The following is a 24,153-nucleotide window of genomic DNA, read 5'->3' as shown; positions in this document are numbered from 1 at the left end:
AGCCTCCTCACATGCATAACCATTATGCATGGTGAAGTTCAAGCATTGATGGTAGACCACCTATGGAAAAAAAGCAACACAGTACATGCATGTGCCTGCAAGGAATAGCTGACCTCAAGCATGGGTGCTTTTCTCACTTACATTTAACTCCAGTGTTGTTGTGCTATAGGTTGACACTATGAACCCTTCTTAGGTGCTTAATCCTATAGTTGCTCCATCCTTTCTTATCTTTATTCTTACTGTGATACTGCAGTGAAATGTTACATTGAAGCTATATAGTATAGATAAGCATAATATGGACATACAAGCAATAACAACAAATTCCATCCCATCCTCCCTGCTGGTTGGGTACAACTCATTATCATCCACTGGAATTTCTGGCAGTAGGGCCACAAACACCTTTTCAGATGGGGTAAGTATTACCTAGTAAGATGATGTTGGCTTGCAGCTCTATACTATAACCTCAGTTCATAAGTATTATTTAGAATTTTATCCCAGATATCAGAACCCTCTTGCAGAACCTAGACTTCATACAGCCATGGTTATTTACAGCATTTATTTGATCATGACTTCAGCTTATCAATAGTCATACTTCATGTAGTATGCATAGTGATAACTGCACTATAGTCAGGACCCTAACATGATCCCCAATAGCAAATTTACTGCAGAGGATAGCTATGTACATATAGCATATGATATTTTTTATTAACAGGTGAACAGTCCATTTCTGCCGTTCAAGAAAGTGGCCAGAACATGCATGCATACATGATAAGTTTCCTCCATATTTAATCATGCAAAATTCACTTCTGTGGTACATGTTCTCAGCAACAATGTCATTAATTACTCCTTCACAGCATTGAAAGAAAAAGAAATGGCCATAGCAGGCAGGCATTGTCAGCAAAATTGCTGTTGATGATGCCATAACAGTTATATGTATGACACAGCCTAAGAATAGCAGCACAGTCGTTAAGTTTAATGGCAAGATCACACACCTCATAGCAGGTACGTCATTTTGCAGTCAGTGATACAGGCTCATAGAGTCAAGTAGAAGAGGACATCACATAGCAGACAATAGAGGGAGGGACATCATGAAATGTAACACCAGTGTTTGCTCAACCAAAGCATTCAGGAAGACAGTACAAGTGCAGACACAGAAGTGTACATTGCAACACATGTGCAGAGGGGGTAGATAATGGCATGTCACAGCTACCTGCAGGTATGCAAAAAGCCTTGCTGCACAGCAGCAGATGTGATGGGGCATTGTTCAGGCTCAGTCCACTGCTACAGAGTCTGCTAGAGATGGTCCCAGTACTGCAGAGTGTACATGAAGATTTCCACCATTACATGGAAGTGGTATAGAATAGGGATAATGGCACGATCATACATGACAGTATGATGGCACACACTGCACACATCTCTGCCTCCATGTGCAAATTAGTCAGGACCTACCAGGCACATCTAAGAAGCAGTGGTGGAAGAGGATGGGGTACAGTCTGGAGACGTGGGGCCATTGTTGGTTGCATATGACATGATTCTCAGAAAAGTACTGAAAAAGTGGAGGGAACATAACCCAAATAAGGCAGGCAGGCAGTCCTCATCATTATTAATCTACACAAAGCAGAACCACTCATTCAAGGTCTCAGTCACAAAGCACTGAGAGATCAGAGTCTGTAGCATCACCGGTATCCGGTAGTTCATATCATTGCAGCAGGTCAGCATCAACCTCATATGCTAGCCCTTCATCACCGTCATGGTCACTGTCACCCCCATTACCTTTAGGGGACATTGTGAATGACACATTTAACCCAGTGTAAGTTAGGGTGCACAGTGAAACAAGTGAAAACTAGTGAAAAATATCACAAGAACAACACAGCATCATATGTTTGATGAATACTGTTACAGGTTAAATCAAAAGGAAAAGTAAAAAAAGAAAAAGGAAACATAGGGGATCCACAGACTGCAATGTAGAACATTACTATGGGTCTAATCAGCAGCATGTGGTTGTCTTGAGCAATGTTAATACTTGTAGTAACAGGAAATATATATAAAAAAGGGGAGATGATTCATTACAGGTGTAACACAAATCCTGCCAGCAACACTAGTAATATCGCCACTTCACCATCAGCACTGCAGAAATGGTTGCCCTTATTTTTGATGATACATGAGTTGGTGTCTGTGATAGACTGAATTAATCTGATGTACAGTAACCTTAATATGTGAAAAAAATATCACTTTATTAGGAAGAAAGCACTGCAACATTAGAATATACCAACAGAAATGTTACACAATCTGCCTTTCTAGTGGAAGGGAGTACCTCATGTATACATCAAAAATACATGATGAAATATACACATTTCTAAACGTTACTCAATTAAGTCCTCCAACAGCAATTATCAAGTAATGATCATTTCAGCAGAACCAGTACCTGCAGCAGTATAGTTCAGAATGACATAGTCCACATTTTACATGATAGCAGAGTAAGTTGGTCAGTATGTCGAATGTCATGCTGAGTATTTGAATTCAGAATTATTCAACATACTGTTTTCCCTGCCCCTTTTACAACAGTAACTTAACTGCTGCTTTTAAGCAGTACGAATGTACTGCACACATAGTGAGGAAAAGGATAAATATCCCAATCAGCACTGTACCACAATCTCTATTTGGAACATAGACCACTTATCAGCAAATGCACAGTCGCATTCACTGCACCGGACACTCACAAACCTCAAGGTCGGCAATACGGGATTCAGCTGTCATTAGACATACTGTGTTCTCTGAACCTTCATTCTGTATTTTGATAGTAAACCATTATTTGTTGTAAATATAATACTACCCTGAATGTCATTGTCTGTAGCTGTGGACTAGACACAGCTGCTTTGCCTGCACAGCAATATACTGTGCACAAGCCTGCCGTATTGGGTCCTGTACACCATTATCACTCGTGGAATGGCCTACACTAGGAGCCTGTGCTACCATCATTAAGCAGTTCACCAGTTGTGCAGAATGCAACAGGAGATAAACATCCTGCATGCAGCAGCAGGGTCATACTGAAGGGCACACTCAGACTTACCTAGGCAATGGAAGTGGGCTTTCACCAGACCAAGCTCTCACTTGATGACAATCCATGCCTGGAACATGCAAGTGGTGTACTTTTCTTTGGCAGCCTTTGTTTGGTTACATACTGGTGACATTAGCCGTGGCTCAAGTGGACAGCCTGCATCACCAGAAAATGCAAGAAATGAAAAGGGACACAGCAAGGAAAGGCTGGCTTACTGCTTAGGAATGCTTCTTCCAAAGTATAAATAATCACATAATCACAGTAAAAATTTCAGCATACCAGTTACTTGACCATATGCATTCTAGCCAGTGGTCAGCTTTTTAAAGCCTGGCAAAAATGTGATGTGCCCCCAGCCAGTCTCAGGAAGGTCCGTGTAGCAAGTATAACAAGGGCTTGAACATACCTTAGTATCCACAGGTGTAGGATGGTCGTGCACCTCCCCCCAAGTTCCCATTTGTGACCAATACAAACTCAGTAAAGCCCTTACAATATCCCAGTCCACTCTAAATCTATCAAGGATTTCTTGATTATCAAAGTTATAATGAGTTATTATTTGTCTATATCTGTACATTCTTGGCCAGCAAGTACTGCCAGGTGCCTGCTGTTTTACACCGAGAAATAGCTTGGCTTGCTGCAACAGCAAGAATCTTCCTCATTTGCAAAGTTGATATAAAAGGCATAACTTTGCCTTTTATAATTTCTCTGTGCATAGTGCCAAATTGTATTAGGAAATTACTATGAATCTCAAAAACAGTCAGGAAGAGGGCACATTGGTATAAGAAGTTGTAAATAATTCCTCATTTCAATCTCATTAAGACTTAATTTGCATAGATTCATTGAAAACTGCCGTACGTAAGTGCAACTGGCATCTCTGAATCATGCCAAAGTTTGGTTCAACTGCAACCTGCAGACTGCCTGTACACTTAAGTGCAGTTACTATGAATACCGACCAATATCTCTGGATACTATGATAATATATATGTTTTTCAGCATAACCCATAAATCAGACAACAGTCATTTCTCACTGTAAAGGTAAGGTTGGCAATGTGGTAGTTTGATACAAGTGTTCAACAGTAAACTGCAAACAGAAATGTGTGATTTTTTTTTTTTTTTATAATATACCAAGTCAGAAATTGCTATATCTGTTTTTTTTTGTACTGGTTTCCTGCTAACCATTAAACATCCCCCTAGCTGACCCATTCATTCATTCATTCATTCATTCATTCATTCATTCATTCATTCATTCATTCATTCATTCATTCCTGCTGGGGAGAGATCACTATAGGATCATAGGATCATAGGAAGTTACTAGACTATTGGCCCTAAGGCCCTTATAAGCCTAGCCAAAAGTTTATCCCATGTTTAGACAAGTCAGCACCCAAAGCCCCTGTCCTGCAGACACAGGTGAAATCCCAAGGGTGTAATTTCTGTTTTCAGTCCAGTTATCTAGGTAGTGATTGAAATGGGATAATGAGATACTCTACTTGACGTGGATAGGAAGCCTATTCCACAGATGGGGGAGTCTTTGGGTCACAAATCTCTCCCGTCAACAAGTTCTATTGATGTCACAGACCAGGTTGAGGTTGCGCATGCAGGTCACTAGAGTGGACCTTGACTTGCGGATATGCAGCAGTCCCACCAATGTTGTGTCTGAGATTGCTTTGTATGCCTGAGAGAGGTTACCTCTGAGGAGTTTGTAGAGGGACAGGGCTTTTAGCCTATCTGTGTGACCTAGATGTTTGAGGCCCTGGATTCTTCTGGTGAGGAACCTCTGTGGTCTCTCCAGCTGCTGTATGTGCTTTGCAAGGTACATGCCAAAGGGGGTGTTGTACTCAATAATTGGCCTTATAAAGGAAGAATACAGGGATGTTATGACCTCCTTACAGAGGAGATACTCTTACTTATGAGGTGGGCCATGTAGAAAGCTTTCCGTACAACAGGAGCAACATGGCGATCAAAGGTCAGGTTGCTATCAACCTGGGTGCCCAAATCCCTCATGACTGATTGTGTGCTTTGGACATTGTTATTAATGTGATAATATGTGGGACATCACTCTCCCCATAGGGGATGATGATGCATTTTTTGGCATTCAGCTTGAGGCCATGTTTCTGGCACCAGTCATTTGTTTGGGTGAGACCCTCTTGGAGGATATCCACATCACTTGGGGAATTGATGACCATGCCCAGCTTGCAGTCATCTGTAAAGTTGGTCAGCCATAGCCCACTGGTTTTGGCCTGGTCCTCAGAGAAGTATGTCCTGAATAACAGAGGCCCCAAGACCGATCCCTGGGGTACGCTGCTCCTTACGGGTCTATTGCTTGAGGTGATTTCCCCTATTTTGATTCTGTGGGTTCTATCAGTGAGCCAGTTTGCTACTAATATGATAACATATAGATTGATGCCTAGTTGAGAGAGTTTATCTATTATGCCAGAGTTGGGAATAGTGTCAAAGGCTTTGGCCAGGTCAAGGTAGGTGGTGTGCACTGTCTTCCCCTCATCAATGGCTTCCCCTCATCAATGGCTTTGTTGACTGTCTCAAAGAAGTCAACCAGCTCTAACAGATATGACCTCCCCGTGACAAAGCCAAACTGTGTGGGGTTGAGTGTTTGGAGGTTGCCAATGTCCCTGTTAGTGAGGTCCATGATAATCTGTTCCATGGCCTTGCAGATCAGGCTAGTTAGCCTAATGGGTCTATAATTTCCGGAATTGTTGGATGATCCAGCTTTGTGTTAAGGGATGACAGTGGCTGTCCTCCACTTGGCTAGGACAAAGATGGTACTCAGGCTTTGGTTGACTAGGGTGCCTAATGGTGCTGCAAGTTTATTAGGATGCCTAATGATGCTGCAAGTGCATGCCTGAGTTCATGTAGGATGCAGCCTGGGATGTTATTGGGTCCCATGGAGGCTGTATTTCTTACCTTTGAGATGGCAGCAATGGCCTGTTCCCTAGAGATAAGGGGAGGAGGGCAGGTACTGGGGATGTCATGATTTACTAATGAGGGGACAGAGGGGTGAAGTTTTCACTTAATCTGTCAGCCAGTAGGTTGGCTATCGACAGCATTTGTGTATGTGGTGTCCTTGACCACCAGTTATGAACAGATCTGGGTGCTTCCTTTGAGATTGCAGACATATGCAAAGAAGACCTTATGATTTTCTCTAGTAGATGTGGCCAATTTGGACTCAAAGTTGGCTTTAGAGTATTACGCTAGTGCTCTTATTTGCTTGTTCAGGCTAAGGAGAGATTGCTTCCAATTGTGCACCTGCGCATTTTGGTCCTAGACAGCAATTTTTTCCTTTTATTATATAGCTTATTTATTGCAGATGTCCACTGGACAGGTTTACTCTTCCTTGCGGAGGATGATTTTGTCCTGTCCGGTATTCTTGATTCCATGCATCTATAGAAGTGCTTGTACAGTACTTTGGTGTAGATTTGGCCCACTTGATCCACTAGAGGAGTTGGGTAAAGAAACCAGGAGTGGTGCCTTTATCCATTCAGTAACAGGGATTTTTTTTTCTTGCCTTGACTCCCCATACATGCCAATTATGTATTCTTCTGTGAGGATTTTCAAGGGTATAACTCTGGACTCTCATCCACTCACATGAATGATGAGAGACTGCAAAAACCCCAATTGCTTCAAAGACCATATTGTTTTCACAATTCTGCATCTCCTCCACTCAAATCACTGCACTTTGTGTATGCAGAACATGTATCCCACCTTCACACTATGAGATGTAAGTAGGCCATCCCAAGTAGGTGTCCAGACTGCTAACTGGACTTCATAGGTTCATAGATTGTACTAAGCTAACTGCCCTTGCGAGCAATTTTAAGCCTAGACAATTAGCCCCTGTGAGACTCAAACCCTGCACCTTGTGCTTGCAAGGCAAACACTTTAACCATTAGGCCACCCTCCCAACAGGGTGGGTCATATAAGTCATACACAGGGCTTTATGTATACCTGTGAAGCTGGCTGTGATGCTCTCTATCTTGGTGAATTCTTACTCCTTGGGGCATGAATAAGATACACACACACACACACACACACACACACACACACACACACACACACACACACACACACACACACACACACACACACAGTATCAGTAGGGGTGAAGGAAGGGTGAAGCTACACTGCAAGAAATGCTTTTCTAGTTTTATAGTGAATCATTTTTTCCCATCTTCACATTTATTTGCTGCTTTTTATTCTCACACATTACCTTGCATTTATTTTTTGTTATTTTGTTTTACTTTGCCAGACTTCATATATTAATCTTTGGACAGACCCATTTGACTTACAGTCTTCTGCCCACCAATCTCTCTTCCAGCGGCATATTTGGCCTTTAAATTATTGTTTCCTACTATCTATATATCTGACCAGAAGAGATAGGAGTTCTCAGAAACCAGATATAGTATTAGTACATTTTTATGGGAAAAATGGTGAAGTAATAGATTGCAAACCACCATTTTGTGAACACTGAAATAGCCTATTCTTTCAAGATTATTATCAAGGAAATAAATGCGCAGTATGGCAAACAGAGGACATTGTAAAAATATACAGTGTTGCTGTTAGTGGTATGGAGTTAGTACATTTTCTTTTAATTCTAAGAAGCTCAGATGTTTGTTTGTTCAATTCTTAGACAAGGTGCTTAGGATTCATGATCACTCATTGATTGCTATTCGTTTAATAGACAAAACATGGAAGAATGCTGAAAACTACTTTCTGTGAATAGAATTTAAAGTTTTTCTTTTTTTTTTATTTATTTTTTGCTGCGGGCAAACCCTCTTGCATCCCCTAACTTATACAGTACATATGAATTCCATGACTGCAAAACAGTAGAGGAAGGGTAACACCACCTATTTTCTTGACATGGCTTTCAGCAACAAAGCCATTGTGCTATTGTCAGTTGGACAAATGGTGTTTGGCTCAAAAGTGAGTTCTCACTCCTTAGATGTGTGTAGAAATAACTACTCTCCCCAGACTCTCAAAAGCTTGCACGGTGTGCATGATTAGTGTAAGAGGTAATGTTGGCAATATGGTGGCCGAGCGATCCAAGTACGTGCTCGTTTGATGTGCACGAGCGCTGTTGCACTAGTCCTGCATGTTCCCAGCCCCTGTATGCAAATTACCACATTTGCAGGTGAAAACAATGCAAATGAGGTAAATCTGCTATCCAGAAAGCTGGAATCAGGCCGTGCAGGACTAGCATAATCTGCAGAAATGTACTCGGTTCATAACAGAGTACAGGTCTGCAAAATCCAAAACGGAGACATGACAGCCTCAAATAAAGGCTGCATATCATGGAGGAAGCATGCCAATGGCCAAGTATAAGGCCATTGGCATTGCAAAAAATACAAAAAGTAAAAAATACAACTTTTATTGTATTTCTGCCGATCACGGCTGTTTAAGCATAGGGCAGTGGCACGCAAATGGGATCAGTGGAAAAATAAGAAAATAAACCTAAAACAAACATTCTAACTAAAACAATATTCTGCCATGCAAGTCAATGGCAGGCAAAAGACAACCTGGCCAGTGAATAGTGGCTGCTAAGGGGGGAGGCTCAGTGTGACACATGTAACTATGCATTAGCAGGCAATCCTATGCAAATGAGGGGAAATATAGTGAATCCCAGTTTTCCCCAGCATGTGAAGCAGGTCCCAACAGTGTAAAAGTATGAATAGCTGAGTGCAAGACTAGGAGGTAGGTGACATCATGGGTAGGTGTGTCAGGCATACTGTAAGCGAATTGGAGCCCTGTGGCTTGGGTTTGTTCCTAGCTTAGCACAGCTAAGCTGGGGGTGTGAATAAACCTGCCTAGCACTCTTGACAAAGTGTACGCAGGTGTGCGCGCTGCGCACCAGGATTTACAGAAAGAAAAAGGAAGTTAAACCAGGAAATTGCAGCAGTGTGCACATTTGAGTACTCTGATTGCACGGCGTGCACCTGGGTGGAAACAGAAGGGCAATGGGAAGGGAAAACAGGTGAAATGTATCAGAACCAGCCAATTACACAGGCAGCAGACCAGCCCAGCCCAGAACACTACTATAAACTATGCAAACACCTACCTCTCTAGTTTTTTCCACACTCTACACCACCAGTAAAAACAAGCGGGGAACTTTTATTACTCACAACAGCAAAATGCTAGGGGTTGCAAAAGCCATCATACAACTTGTGGAAGAAGCTGAGGGTGGTGAGGATGTGAATGCTTCCGACTAACCCACAGTGAGGAGATGGAGAAGAGTGTACAGTCCCAGGGTAACAAGGGCTACATTAGCTGGAGATAGTGGAGCGCTATAGGTTGGATAGGGACCTCCTACAGCAAATTGTGGAGCTGTGCTGGCCACGCCTCACACACAGGACTAACAGAGGGGAACCCATCCCACTGGTCACCAAGGTATGTGTACGCCTAAGAATACTAGCTACAGGTAACTTCCAAAGGTCAACTGGGGATATGATGGGGATTTCACAGGCATCAGCATCCAGGGTACTCAACCAGTTCCTGGATGTCATGTCAGCACATGTCGGTGAGCACGTATATTTCCCCATCACCTGTGAGGCATTGGTCAGCAATATGCATCTCTTCCACCAAATAGCAGAATACCCTGAGGTAGTGGGTGCAATACACTGCATGCACATATGCATCAAAGCACCACCCGGTGAGCAGGGTAGGGTCTATATCAACCGCAAGGGCTTCCCCTCCATCAACTGCCAGGTCATGTGCGATGCCCAGGGCATAATACTGAATGTGTGTGCTGGCTGCCGTGGAAGCTCTCATGTTTCCCACATCTGGCATCTGACACAGCTGTACCAGAAATTTGCCAAAGGGGACATCCCACATGGTCACCTAGTGGGAGATGCTGGATATGCACTGGAGCCATGGCTGATGACACCCATCAGAAATGCACACACACCCGAACAAGAACCCTATAATGAGGCACACGCACAAACAAGAATCATAATAGAGTGTGTATGTTTGGGATGCAAAAGTCACAGTTCCGGTGCCTCGACACATCCGATGGAGTCTTGCAACTACATGTACCCAAATCATCCTTGAATTGTGCCATGCTACACAATATGATCCTGCAGAAACAGCTGCAGCAGGAACAGCATGGGGCAGGGCCACACAACCCCCCCACCATTGCCAAAGCCTGCACAGGGACAGAGTGACTCGGAGGAGGAACAACCTGAGCCTGCCCCAGTAGGCAGAAGGAGGCATGCCCAGTATGCCCTGGCCCTGGCAAAGAGGCAGTGCATAGCACATACACTGACATGGGGGGGACCCAGGGAATAACATCTCTCTCTCTCTCTCATATACAGTAAAAGGATGCCAAACATTACACTACTTGTGCCTAACCATGCATATGGAGTGTACTATGTGCATCCGACATAGGCAGACCTGCAGCACCACACTCAATACTGGGACACACACAAGATAAGGGACTCACACATGCCAGTCAGGAGGGGGGGGTCACATACCCAGCAACAGTCACAGCCAGCAGGACAGGTGTAGACAAACACAAACAAATGCTGTACTATGGCCTCTGAATGAGGGCTATGGGTAACCAACCCCAGGCCTACACAGGCAGACTACAGCAGGACAGGTAGTGGGAAGTCAGTTGTGAAGGCTAGGAAGTCAGAAACTAATATGTAGATAATCAAAAGATAAGAACTGTAGTACACTGGTAAGTCCTAGCCAGCACGATAGGTAAGACTACAGACTGGAGTACGTGACATACCAGTACAGTCCTAGGAAATGTGTACAAGTGTCAGGTGTGCCCCCCCCATCCTATGTAGACATATAGTAATAGTCAGGTGTGCCCCCCACTCCTGTGTAGAAATGTAGAAATAGATGTGCCCTCCCCTCTTCCTACATAGAAATATAGTAACAGTCAGGTGTGCCCCCCAATCCTGTGTAGAAACATAGAAATAGTCAAGTGTTCCCCCCGCTATGCAGAAATGTAGTAACAGTCAATGCCAAATGATCAATGGATACCCTGCAGACACAGCATGCTACCTGTCAGTGTACAACACAAAGGTCAGAACTGCAGTACAAACTACCTGGACTTGATCCACACATGCAATACAGACGGCCTTACTGGGCATGCTCACACACAGAGAAATGAAGACAATGTCAGTCAGCAACATACTGAAAGGTCATACTGGGCATGCTCACACACTTAAACACATGAAGGCCATGTCTGCAAACACCGGTGGACCAGACATATCCATCAGTTGCAATTGTTAGTGCAGACACTTGTCAGTATGCACCACTCATGCCTTGCACACACAGTGGATACGAATACAGGCATATATGTAAGGACAATACACTATAATAAGCCAAAGGTAGATGGACATAGATGTGTGGAAGAGGATGACCGTGACAAGGAGCCATCCAGGCCTGTCCCACTCAGCACACAGCCAAAGGGCCTCAAACACATGAGGTGCAAATGTCACTCACTGCAGATACTAGCGACCAGTACCTGTCAACACCACAGATTATGTGGTGCACATGCCAGCTGTGCAACATGACTGTACAAGGAAGTAGTCATCTAGTAGCTGTATACTTGTACCTGTGACATATGACCATATGTGTGGCCGCATGTGGCGTGTCACCCCTGGATGAATGGGGTATGGCCCATACACACACTGCCCACCACATAGCGCTACTATGACAAGCCTGCTGAGGTCATCCAATGTGAAATATAATTTTGGGAGAGCTGTATCCCAATAATCTCAGTGGTGCATCCCATAACTGCATACTACTGCAGTGTGATAAACTAGTTAGGTAGGAGTTCTAACTCCCCACCTGGCAACTGTGTGTGAGTATGTGTGTGTCTGACCATGTGTAGAGAGCAATGCCTTTTAGGCTACTCACACTCCTTACAATTCACATACCCACCTTTTGCAAGGCTGCTGATGTCACCCACCTAGAAATACACCTCTGGGAAGGGTACAGCGCAGTAATTTCCGTAATACATCCCTTAACTGCATACTGCTGTAGTGTGATAAAGTAGTTATATAGTAGATCAGATCCCAAACTTGACAACTGAGTTTGTGTGCGTGTCTGTATGTCTCTGTTTAGAGAACAATGTTTTTAGGCTACTCACACTCCCTACAATTCATGTACCAACCTTTGGCAAGGCTGCTGATGTCACCCACCTAGAAATCCACCTCTGGGAAGGGTGCATCCCAGTAATCTCCGTAACACATCCTGTAACTGCGTTCTGCTATAGTATGATAAAGGAGTTAGGCGGGAGTTTTAACCCCAGACCTATCATCTGTGTGTGTGTGTTTGTGTGTGTGTGTGTGTGTGTGTGTGTGTGTGTGTGTGTGTGTGTGTGTGTGTTTGTGTGCATATCTGACTGTGTAGAGAGCAATGCTTTTTAGGCTACTCATACTCCTTACAATCCATATACTCACCTTTGGCAAGGCTGCTGATATCACCCACCTAGAAATACACCTCTGGGAAGGATGTATCCCAGTAATCTCTGTAGCATGTCCTGTAACTGTGTATGGTTATAGTATGATAAAAGAGTTAGGTGGGAGTTCAAACCCCAGACCTGCCAAGTTTGTATGCATGTCTGACTATGTAGAGAGCAATGTTTTTTAAGGTACTCACACCCCTTGCATTTCATATACCTAACTTTGGCAAGGCTGCTGATGTCACCCACCTAGAAATACACCACTGGGAAGGCTGTAGTCCAGTAATCTCCATAGTGCATCCTGTAACTGTGTACTGCTGTAGTATGAATTAGAACCATGGTAGGGTTCCTTCTCCACCCATGGCAGTTCTGGATGTATTGTGCGTGTCACTGTCTGTGTAGGGAGCAATGCATTTTAGGCTAGTCACTCACAGTAAATTTCAAATGCCCTACTTTGGCAATCCTACTGATTTCATTCATTGTGAAATACACCTTTGGGGAACAAGTTCTCTAGTAATCCCTATGGTGTGTCCTATAACAGCTCCATGCTGTAGTGTGATATAGACCTCTATTAGGGGTTCTATACCCAACACATTTCAGCTGTGGATGTTTTGTGTGTCTCACTGTCTGTGAAGGGAGCAATGCATTGTAGGCTAGTCACTAGCAGGAAATTTCAAATGCCCTACTTTGGCAATCCTGCTGATGTCAGTCATTGTGAAATACACTTTTGGGGAAAGAGTACTCCAATAATGTCTGTGGTGCGTACTATAACTGTGTAGTGCTGTAGTGTAATAAACTAGTTAGGTAGGGGTCCTACTCCCAGACATGGCAGGTGTGCATGTGTGTGTTTGTAACCCCTATCCTGTGTAGAGGTGGTTGCGACTGTGTGAAACCTGTGGCCAAGGTGTAGCGGGTTTTGCATATTTCTTATATGGTGGCCCCACCATATATCACAATGTCCATCATACAGGAATAACAGATGTGAAATGGTTAAGTGGCTGGGGTGCAAAATCATACCCATACATGTGACATCAAGGCCAGGCAATCACAGTTAGAAAACCCAGTATTACCCAGAACACACTCTCAACCCATGTCTCATACACATACACATGCCTAGGCAACAGCCAATATGTGGGTAGTACACTGCATATTGGCCACTGATGGTAACTATAGAGTGACAGCAGTGGGCTATAGAGGGCATATCACCCTGTCCATCTGTCCAATATGCACGTACATGCAGACAGTGCACCTCCCCCATGTTCCCTAATAGTCACCTGCACCATCTGTGGTGCCAGCACATGTGACCCACAACAGACATACCGTGCCTGACAACATGCCCTGTATGGACAGATGCCACTGACACCAGGGAATGCTGTTAGCATGCTCTCAATGTAGGTGCAGGGTAAACCTGCTGGCCATTACCATTTCCCACCGCAGGTGGGCAGGACTGGCACATCTGTTTATAATCTGTGTTCACAACTTGGGCCAGACACCTCAGGTACAGTTCCACATGTCACTGCGCATGTGGGAAGTGTGCACATCCCAGACATCGTCCATGTCATGGACTAAGGAACACATACATGGCAAGCAATGCACAGCATTGGCCACATACAATAGTCACCCAGGTGACTGGATGGGGGATACAATACCCACTTGTGTGGGCAAATGCACACACTACAGCCCTGAGCCACAATGCAGACCATTGTCATGTGGCCTGATGCCAAGATACACCCATCGCCTAGCCTTGTACAGCCATCTGGCACAGTTGAACACCACACACCTGTGCAGACATGCATCTATGCATGTCAGTACTGGCACCCTGTGTATTTGTGTGTGTGTTGTATGGTGAATATGTTCACATCCACACTCCCTACAACCCCCATGGGCATACTGCAGCATGCTGTCTGCTGTCAGACACCTCCTCATACCCTTTGCCCATACAACCCCCGTATGACCTGTGTGGTGCATGTGATACCTGCACAGTGATGTGATGTGGCAATCCCAAAACTGATGAGATGTACTCCTGGCCTTGCCAAGTGTGTCAATGTGTGTGTGTGTCCCTGTGAGAGTGTGGCTGTGTTGACGATGGCACCTGTTCATGTGAACATGCACATGTACGTCACCTACCATATATCTACTGTAGCCCTGTTGCAGATGTCACTCATCATTAGATATATGCTCTGAGTGCTTCATAATAGGAAAACCCTGTGGCACATCCACTAACTGCATCAAACCGTAATAGCACTACATAGTTGTCAGGGGTTTGATACCCTGTGCTGGTAGGTGTGTGACACAAACATGCTTCAGTTTTACTCTCCCACCCCTCCCTGACATGTCTTTGCCTCTGTCTTTCTCTCCCACCCCCTCTCTGGTGGATGTGGAGACCTACACTTGCTTTGCTTTGGTAGCAGCACGTGTATTTTAAGTGATGCTCATGATCAGCTGATGGCCTCTGCATGAATTGCAGCCCTCCCCTAGCTGATTGCATGTAAAACAGCTGTGGTAACATTCCCATAACCAGTTTCATGGAAACACACTCCAATATCTAGGTATCTAGGAACATCATGGTGGTGTTGGCCCTTTTCATCTACTATGAGCAGGAACTAGATCTGTTGTTTGGCAAACAGCATCTCAGATGGATTGAGGTATACCTCTAACAATATACACTGTGGAAAGAGGGCAACAAACAGGCAGGAGATGTGCCTGACCTGACTACAGACTGTAAGTGCTGCTATACTGCATTTGGAATAATGTAGATTTAACAGTGTTTGTGTGGATATGGCTGTCATACATGTCTAAATACCTGCCATGTCAGTGCCATGTTTATGAGGAATTCCCATCTGTAGGGTCATCTGCAGACTGGGCAGTGTTGTGTCTTTGGTTTTATGTGTCACCCACGGAGCATCTATCTGTGAACTGCAGAAGGTAGTGTGAGGATTGCAGTCTGTAGATGGTGAAAGCCATGATAGTCACTGATGTCATATCCCTTATAGGACATATGTTGCAACAAACCCTGTTACAACAGTAAATGTATGCAGTTATCACAGCAACATGACAATATTGGCCCTGTATATGTGCTTCTAGCCACATGTCTGTCCACCTTTGTACATATGTCATGCATGAAGTGGTGCATATGTGCTGTACACCATAATTAGTGTCATCATATCTGATAACAAGTCAGTGATATATCTGACTGCTACACATGCTATGTGCACTAGGGGTTAGATTCCATGACATTACCTGGACATTTTGTGGATATTTGTACAGTACTGAGGTCTGTGTACCTATGGTGAATGTTGACAGTGTGTGTATTGTTAATATGTACTTTAACTTGTGCACAGACTGTGGTAGATGTCATTGTTCTAGTTCCCCTCCTATCTGATGTTACATGCTGCTCCACTGTATGGTACTGTATTGGCATACATGTTTGCTGGGCCATACACACACGTGTCCCATACCACAGACAGCCATCAGACCAAACTGTGTAGCAGCCCAGTATATGTAGGGTCAGTCTGTGAGTGGCATATATGCGGATGGTGTAGAACAGATAGATAGTCTATATACTGTAATACCATGCTAGCTAACCATATGTGGCTGTGGCTGTGTTCACATTGGTTGTGGTTATGCACTTTCATACAGGTGTATCTTACCCTGTGCTGTGACATGTCTGTTGAGCCTGCTTTATATGCAGGTACATGTGGATTCCACCAAAGGAGATTTAGGCCAGTGTTGAGCCAGTCTGCCTGCAGCCTGCAAAGTGGATTGTTACATGCCTAGCAGCTTAGTGTACTTACCCAGTGAGATGTCATGTGCAGATACTTGCCAGATGTACCACTGCAGGGCCTCCCTTAACAGTCATGTATGGCAGACAGAGCAGTGGGATGCTTTGCAGATGTATGTCAATATCTAGTGGGTAGTATGTGGCCATGGCACCCCTGTACCAGTGGTCATTATGTGTCAGGCCAGACAGGGGTGTGTGAATGCATAACCTATGGTGACAAATGTATACCAGTCATTATGTGTTATACCCATCCACATGGCCATCTACATCCATATTGTCAGGCATGGTACACATGTTTAGCACTAAGGGCTTATGTGTATACCTCTGGACTGTACAGAGTATGTCAGACTTTCCACATATATTGGCCAATATCTCTGCTGCAGTCCACAGCAGCATTAATTGCTAGCAGTGGTTCTGTACAATGATGTCCTTAGGATGTCTTTCAGTAGCCAATGGCACACATGTTATAAGCAGATGTGACCTCCCACACACACCATGTCTGTGAAGACAATCCCAATGACAGTAGCAATATTCTACTAGGATACCTGACATCCTCTTCAACTATGACATTGGGATCATAGGGGCTGGGGTTGGGCTACACTCCATGTCCAGGACATATGGTGGAAATATATGTACATATACTTATCCAGATAGCTATATATATATATATATATATATATATATATATATATATATATATATATGGTTACACATGTGTATTACTCCCAATTACCACTGTCATAGCAACCACCCACTATAAATCCCTACATCATGTGGGTGTGGTCCCTTTACATTTCCTGTGTGATGGACATTCTTCTAGTGTGTGGGCATCAGTGTTACCGACAGCAGGTAGCAATACCTCGTACAGGAGAACCGGCACACTCAGGGCGGCCACATATTTGTAGGAGGATCAGGAACTACAGACAGACTGCGAGTAGAGTTGTGTTATGCTTTGTATAGTACTGGTGTTACAGGGTGTATGTGTACGTACTAGTTTACGTTGGAATGCAGTCTGTCTGCATAGCTCACAACTGTGGACCTATCCTCTTGCTGGCCAGAGCTATGCCTATCATGTCTTGTCTGTCCACCACATAGATCCTGTGTCAGATATTACACTGGCAGTGTGTGTGTTGAGTGCTATCTGTACATGGCTACATCCATGTCTGTTTCTAACCTCAGTTCCCTGACTAAGGGGATGTTACAGACTATTCTGTAACACCAGCACCTTGTTTAGTGTATGACAACAGTTGTCCACATATTTGCCTGTATTCCAGCCTCTGTCCATCACCTACATACCAAGCTTTGCACATATGTCATGCTGCCAGTGGTTGTTCTGTAGTGGGCTGTGAGTATATCACACTGCCATTGCTGCCATCAGTCCACTGCTGTTGTATCCCTCACACATATGGTGGGGCTGGGGCCATATATGTGCGGGCATCACCTATACAATACATGTGTGCCCTTATGCACTCCAGAGGCCAGTGTATGTAACAGTGGTATATGGCCCTGTATTAATGAGTCTGGAGGTGGAGCACCATAAATGACCTAGGCTGTTACAAAATGTGGGGGTATCAGGGGTGAGCTGCTATAAGGTATCTGGATGTACGGTACCATATACTTTACCTATATATACATTACTGACATAGATCTGGTTAATGCAAGCCTATTGCCCCCTGCCATACAAACTGTTCTGTTATTCAGTGTGCTCGTGATGGTGTCAGTTATGCCTTATTATGTAGCAGTTACAATCCATGTGGTCACATGATGTCTTTACCACCTACTGGGTTTGTACAGTGTGTAGATAGAGGCTGCTGAACTATACACCTGCATTGCATACTGCTGATTGCTTGGTATCCTGCGGCCCAGTTTGTCTTCACTGTTGTACAATTTGAAGAGCTTGGCCTGGACAGCAACAGTTGTGAACCTTTCCAGACTACTGTATTACTGTAACTGGTTCACAGTTGCATTACTCTGTTTATATGGTTGTCAGTGTCTGAACAGCTATATGACATGGTATATAGAACTGTAATAGTACATGATTAAAGGTTTCCATGTCTGCACACCTGTGTGTGGTGTTTTCCCTATGACCTCTCTGTGGGTATATGTTGCAGGCAACGATTGTTATTTGTATGGGTGGTCCATACAGTGTCCAGTTGGTCAGGGGTTAACTGTAAGCATAGTGGCTGTTCCATATTGTGTGCACCTTCTACGTATGTATCTTACTGTACATATAACTGCATGTGTATGTGTAATCACATGTATATCTTTATATATGTATATATATATATATATATATATATATATATATATATATATATATATATATGTGTGTGTATATATATATATATATATATATATATATATATATATATATATGTGTGTGCGTAAATATGTAAATCTGTATCTGCATATCTGTATCTGTGTATCTGTATCCTGGGGATGTTGATGGCTTCCACATATTACATTTCCTATGGGAGGCAGACTGTACTGCATGATATGTTACCAATACTAGTTTGACATCATACAGGTGGGATGTAGTATTGGTAACATCGTGTGCCCATGTTGGGTTAGGTCCTGGTTATGGGATCTGCAACGCATGGTAGTGTATTGCAGGGTGGACATGTTTGGCTGTGGGGGGATGCCTATTTGTACAAGACGTATAGTGTGTGGGGCCCCCAAACCCCATTAATGATGCATGAGGACATTTGTGTCGTTTGTTAATCTGTCATTGCTATCTACAGATGTATGGCCATATATACCTTTATAGATATATATATATAGGTTCATAGTTAGGTACTAGACTATCAGCCCAAGGGCCTACGTAAGCCTAGCCAACAAGGTTCCTTGGCTTATGCCATCCAAGAAAGTTATTTTCCTGTGCCACTCTCGAGCAGAGACACAGAAGTGATCCCCGGGGTGTATTTCCTATTTCCCATTCACTCATCAAGATTTTTCTTGAAGAGTGCTAATGAAGAACTTTGCTTGACGTAGATGGGTAGCCTGTTCCAGAGTATGGGAAGTCTCTAGGACAGGAATCTATCCCTCCAGCATGTCCTGTTTATTGTGGTGACAAGGTTTAGGTCCCTAGAGCATGTAGCTAGGAGGGATTGTGATTTCTTTAGGTGTAGCATGTCCAACAGCTCTGGGTTTGACATAGCTTTATATGTTAGGCAGAGATCACCTCAGAGTAGGCGATATGCTATGGAGTAAAGCTGGAGTTTTTTGAGGCGGTCAGTGCAGGGCATTTGTTTGAGGCCAGTAATACTCTTTGTGAGGTACTTCTGTGGCCTTTCCAGCTGCTGCAGATGTATTGTGAGGTACATTACAAAAGAGGCGTTGTACTCTATAATGGGTCTAATGCTAACATATATATAACTATGTCCGTATATACCTACATAGATATATATCTGTATACACATATGTAACATGCTGTGCATATGTAGACATATAGGTGTAGACACATAAATGTGTTGATGTAGGCATTTGCATGTACATATGTTCATATATATTTTTATATGTATATAGTTTCAGAAATATATATATATATATATATATATATATATATATATATATATATATATATATATATATATCTACATAGTACATATATCGATATGTTGTATCTGCTTAGATATTAATATATGTACACAGACATACATCTAGATGTTGATATACATTCTCTGTACTGTTGCATGACTGGACTGGATGATATGTTGCTGAAAATGTCAGATTGATTTGCATCTAGCATGGGTTAGTGGTACCTCACCTTGTCTATGGTCCCCAGTGTCCTGGGTTTGAGCCCTGCAGGAGCTGCTTATTTTCTTGCTGGGCAGAACACAGCCCATTGGATACAGAGTGACTAAGGCACTTTTGAGCAGTTGTAAGTGGGTTTGCGTGGGGGTAAGCACTGCCTACACAGGTTAAGCAGTATAGAAGCCAACTGAGTATATGACATTGCAGCCAGAAGTTAGCAATGCTTAGCTCCATGCAAACCCACGCATGCCCGCTTAGACCTGCTTTCAAATGCCTTAATCACTCTGTGCCCAATGGACCAAGTTCTGCCCAGCAACAAATTAAACAGTGTCTGCAAGGCTCAAACCCAGGACCCTACACACCACAAGCAACCTGAATTACCACTACAGATATATATACATCTAATGGCTTCAGAAACATGTCATCCAGCACAATCATACAACAGTACAGAAAATGTACTTTAACATCTAGATGTATGTGCATGTAAGTGTACATATATATATATATATATATATATATATATATATATATATATATATATATATATATATATATATATATAAATAGATATATATACCTCACTCTCTCCATGCATACATCTATACAAATCTGTCTACATATATGTCAATCTATAGATATATACATACAGCAATATATATATATATATATATATATATATATATATATATAAATATAAATATATATATATACATACACATATATATATATTAACATATATATATATATATATATATATATATATATATATATATATATATACATATATATATATATATATATATATATATATATATATATATATATATATATATATATATATATATATATATATATTTGTGTGTGTGTGTATACAGATATATATCTACAGATATCATAGAGAACATAACGAAAATGAAGACATATATGAACACAGGTACTGTTAATGGGGGTGAGGGGGCTCAAGCAACATATGTCTTACACGTATTGATATCCCCCCCCCGTAATACAATACCAGCTGTTGACAATTCCATGACCAGGACCTGAAAATACATGGCCACAAGATGTTAACAGTAAGCTTTCCCACCTGTATTATGTCAAGCAGGTATTGATAACATATAATTCAGAACAATCTGGCTACCATAGTGAATGTACAATGTGTAAGCAATGGACAGTCCTATGATACATGGATATGTATATATATATATATATATATATATATATATATATATATATATATATATATACATATATATCATATACATATACATACATATATATATATATATATATATATATAGATAGATATACATATATATATATATATATATATATATATACATATTATATATATATATATATGAGTCCTATTTATTTTATCGACAGTATGGTTCATCGAACCGTACTTTGTTGAAATTACTTTGGCCAAAGTGCATTTTGTCAAACATACACTTTCGCTAAAGTAAACAAATAAAAAAGAAAACATGCAGTTTGCATGATGCCTTAGTTGTACATCAACGTATACTGTTGATGTACAATTAAGGAAAGTTTTGTTGAGATAGTAGTATAGTGGGGGTAAGGGAATATTCCCTTTTCCCCACTGTAGTACAATCTTGGAGTGAGAATATTAAAGTAGGGGGGGTGGGGAGTGCCTAACATGTTATTTTACTTTTTTAGTTAGTTTTTTTTTTTATTCCACAAAAGTGCATTTTCGATGGAATGCACTTTCGCGGAAGTAAGTTCGATGAAGTACGGTTCAATGAACCTTACTTTTGATTTAAAAATGTAGATCCATATATATATATATATACACATATATTTAGATATATATGTAACTACACAGACGCACACAGAGGTATGTCTAGGAAGATACATAATCAGATGGTGCACACCATACTGAACAGCCAGTATCCCTACAGTTGCAACCTCATCCGATGGACATTGTATGAGTCACCCATACAACAGCAAGTGTTGCCTGACACATAAGCCCACAGAGAAGTCAATGGAAGTAACACAACACACAGGTTGGTATACATGGGAAAGGTTCAGTTGTGTACTATTACAGTTGTATATGCCATGTCATATAGCTGATTATGCTTTAACATACATACAAGCAGAGTAATGCAACACTCAAACATATCCTTTATTACAGTAGTGTGAAAGCATCACATCTGTTGGTGTAAATGCCAAGGTCTTCAGGTAATTCAACAGAAAATCAATACAATAGTAGAATTCCAACAGATAGAATAACCAGTAAAACAGTCAAGACGAACCAAATCCACTATAGAACACTGGTTTATTGCTAGTAATCTTGTTAACACACAAAGTACTTAGCACTTTCACCCATACAGTGGGCATCTTCAGAGTACGGTAAAAGCACTAAGTACTTTGTTTGTATGTTAACAAGATTACTAGCAATAAACCAGTGTTCTATAGTAGATTTGGTTCTTCTTGACTGTTTTACTGGTAATTCAACAGAAAAGACTGACATGGCCACAGCATAACAAAGTATCCACAGTATGTAATGCAGATGTATAGCCCAGCAGCCTCTAAATATACTCTGCATTCAATCCCTTGGGGGAAAAGACCTGGGTTGACACTATGGGTGGTATCTGTCACATAACAATGCATAACTGAAATCAGCACAATCACACTGATGGCAGTAAGCAGTAGGCCAGCAATGTTCACAAGGTGAAATGTATGGTAATGTACATCTGCATACTTTAAGGCAGCTTACTACTGGTAGTCCCTCCCATATTGTAACACCCTGGGATATTTATGGTGCATACCCCCCATACACTGCCTTCCAGGGACATAGAACACTGTTACATACACTGACCTCTAGACTGCAGAGGTGCTCACATTTGTTGTTCAAATGAAGCCCACATACATATGGTGCATTTGGTCTGTACACCATTAGTTATTGACAGCATACCTGATAACCAGCCAGTCAGATAACAGACTGCTGGGCATGTTGTGCGTAGTAGGGGCTTTTTCTGAGGACATTACCTGGGCATTCTGTATTTGTCTGTACAGTACTGTGGTCTGTGTACGTATGGCAGATGTCTGTGGCCTTCACTATCCAAAGAGCCATTTCTGACCCCTCACCCACTGAACTAATGTCATCGGGAGGCACAACAGCTATCTGACTCCTACAATGAAGATTGCAGAGCATATACAGTTTCATATATAGTTATACTAAATATAATATAACTAAGTGTATAAGAACAATACCTAACATATGTCCATACTTGTGTTCCTGTGTTGGGATTGCTGTGTGTGTGTGTGTGTGTGTGTGTGTGTGTGTGTGTGTGTGTGTGTGTGTGTGTGTGTGTGTGTGTGTGTGTGTGTGTGTGTGCATGTGTGTTGTGCAGTAGTGTGTCCATTAATCCTCAGAGGTACAAAGACCCACTACAGCAGGGTTGAAGAAACTATGTGGCTTCAGATCCGCAGGTTGCAGTCCCCTGGGTTAGGATGATTGATGACTGTATGTGTATTGCACTTATGACACATGGGCTCTGTACAGACTGTGGCAGATGCCATTGTTCTCCATCCTGTTCTATCAGATGTTACATGCCACTCCCGTGTTAAGCTTTTGTATCATATGTGGCTGTGGCTGCATTGACATTGGATGTGGGTATGCATTTCTTTACAGGTGTCTGCTATGCTGTGCTGTGACCTGCATGTTGAGCCTGCTATAATCACAGGTACATGTGTATTCCCCTATACAATATGTATTCCAGTGTTGTGGCAGTCTGCCTGTAGTTTGCCCAGTGTTTTGTGACATGCCTAGCAGCCTACTGTAAATACATAGTGTGCTGTTATGTCCAGTTATTTGCAGGAATACTGCTGCCAGGCCAGCATAACTGTTGTGTATTTCTGACAAAGCAGTGGTATGCTGTACAGATGTATGTCATTCTCTACTGGGTAGTATGTGGCCATATGAACTCAGCAGCACTAGGTATTATGTGTCTGGACAGACTGGCGTGTGTGGGCATATGTACCCCAATATTGTCGTGATATACCCATGTACATGGCTAGTAACATCCACATTGGGAGGCGTGGTCCACATGTCTTGCATGAAGGGGACATGTGTACACATCTGGACTGACCACAGAGTGCTACACTGTCCACATATAGTGGTCA

This window comes from Protopterus annectens, chromosome 13.part0 (genome assembly GCF_019279795.1).
Source record: "Protopterus annectens isolate FY-2018-M chromosome 13.part0, PAN1.0, whole genome shotgun sequence".
Taxonomy (NCBI): domain Eukaryota; kingdom Metazoa; phylum Chordata; order Ceratodontiformes; family Protopteridae; genus Protopterus; species Protopterus annectens.
This window is presented reverse-complemented; position numbering follows the sequence as displayed.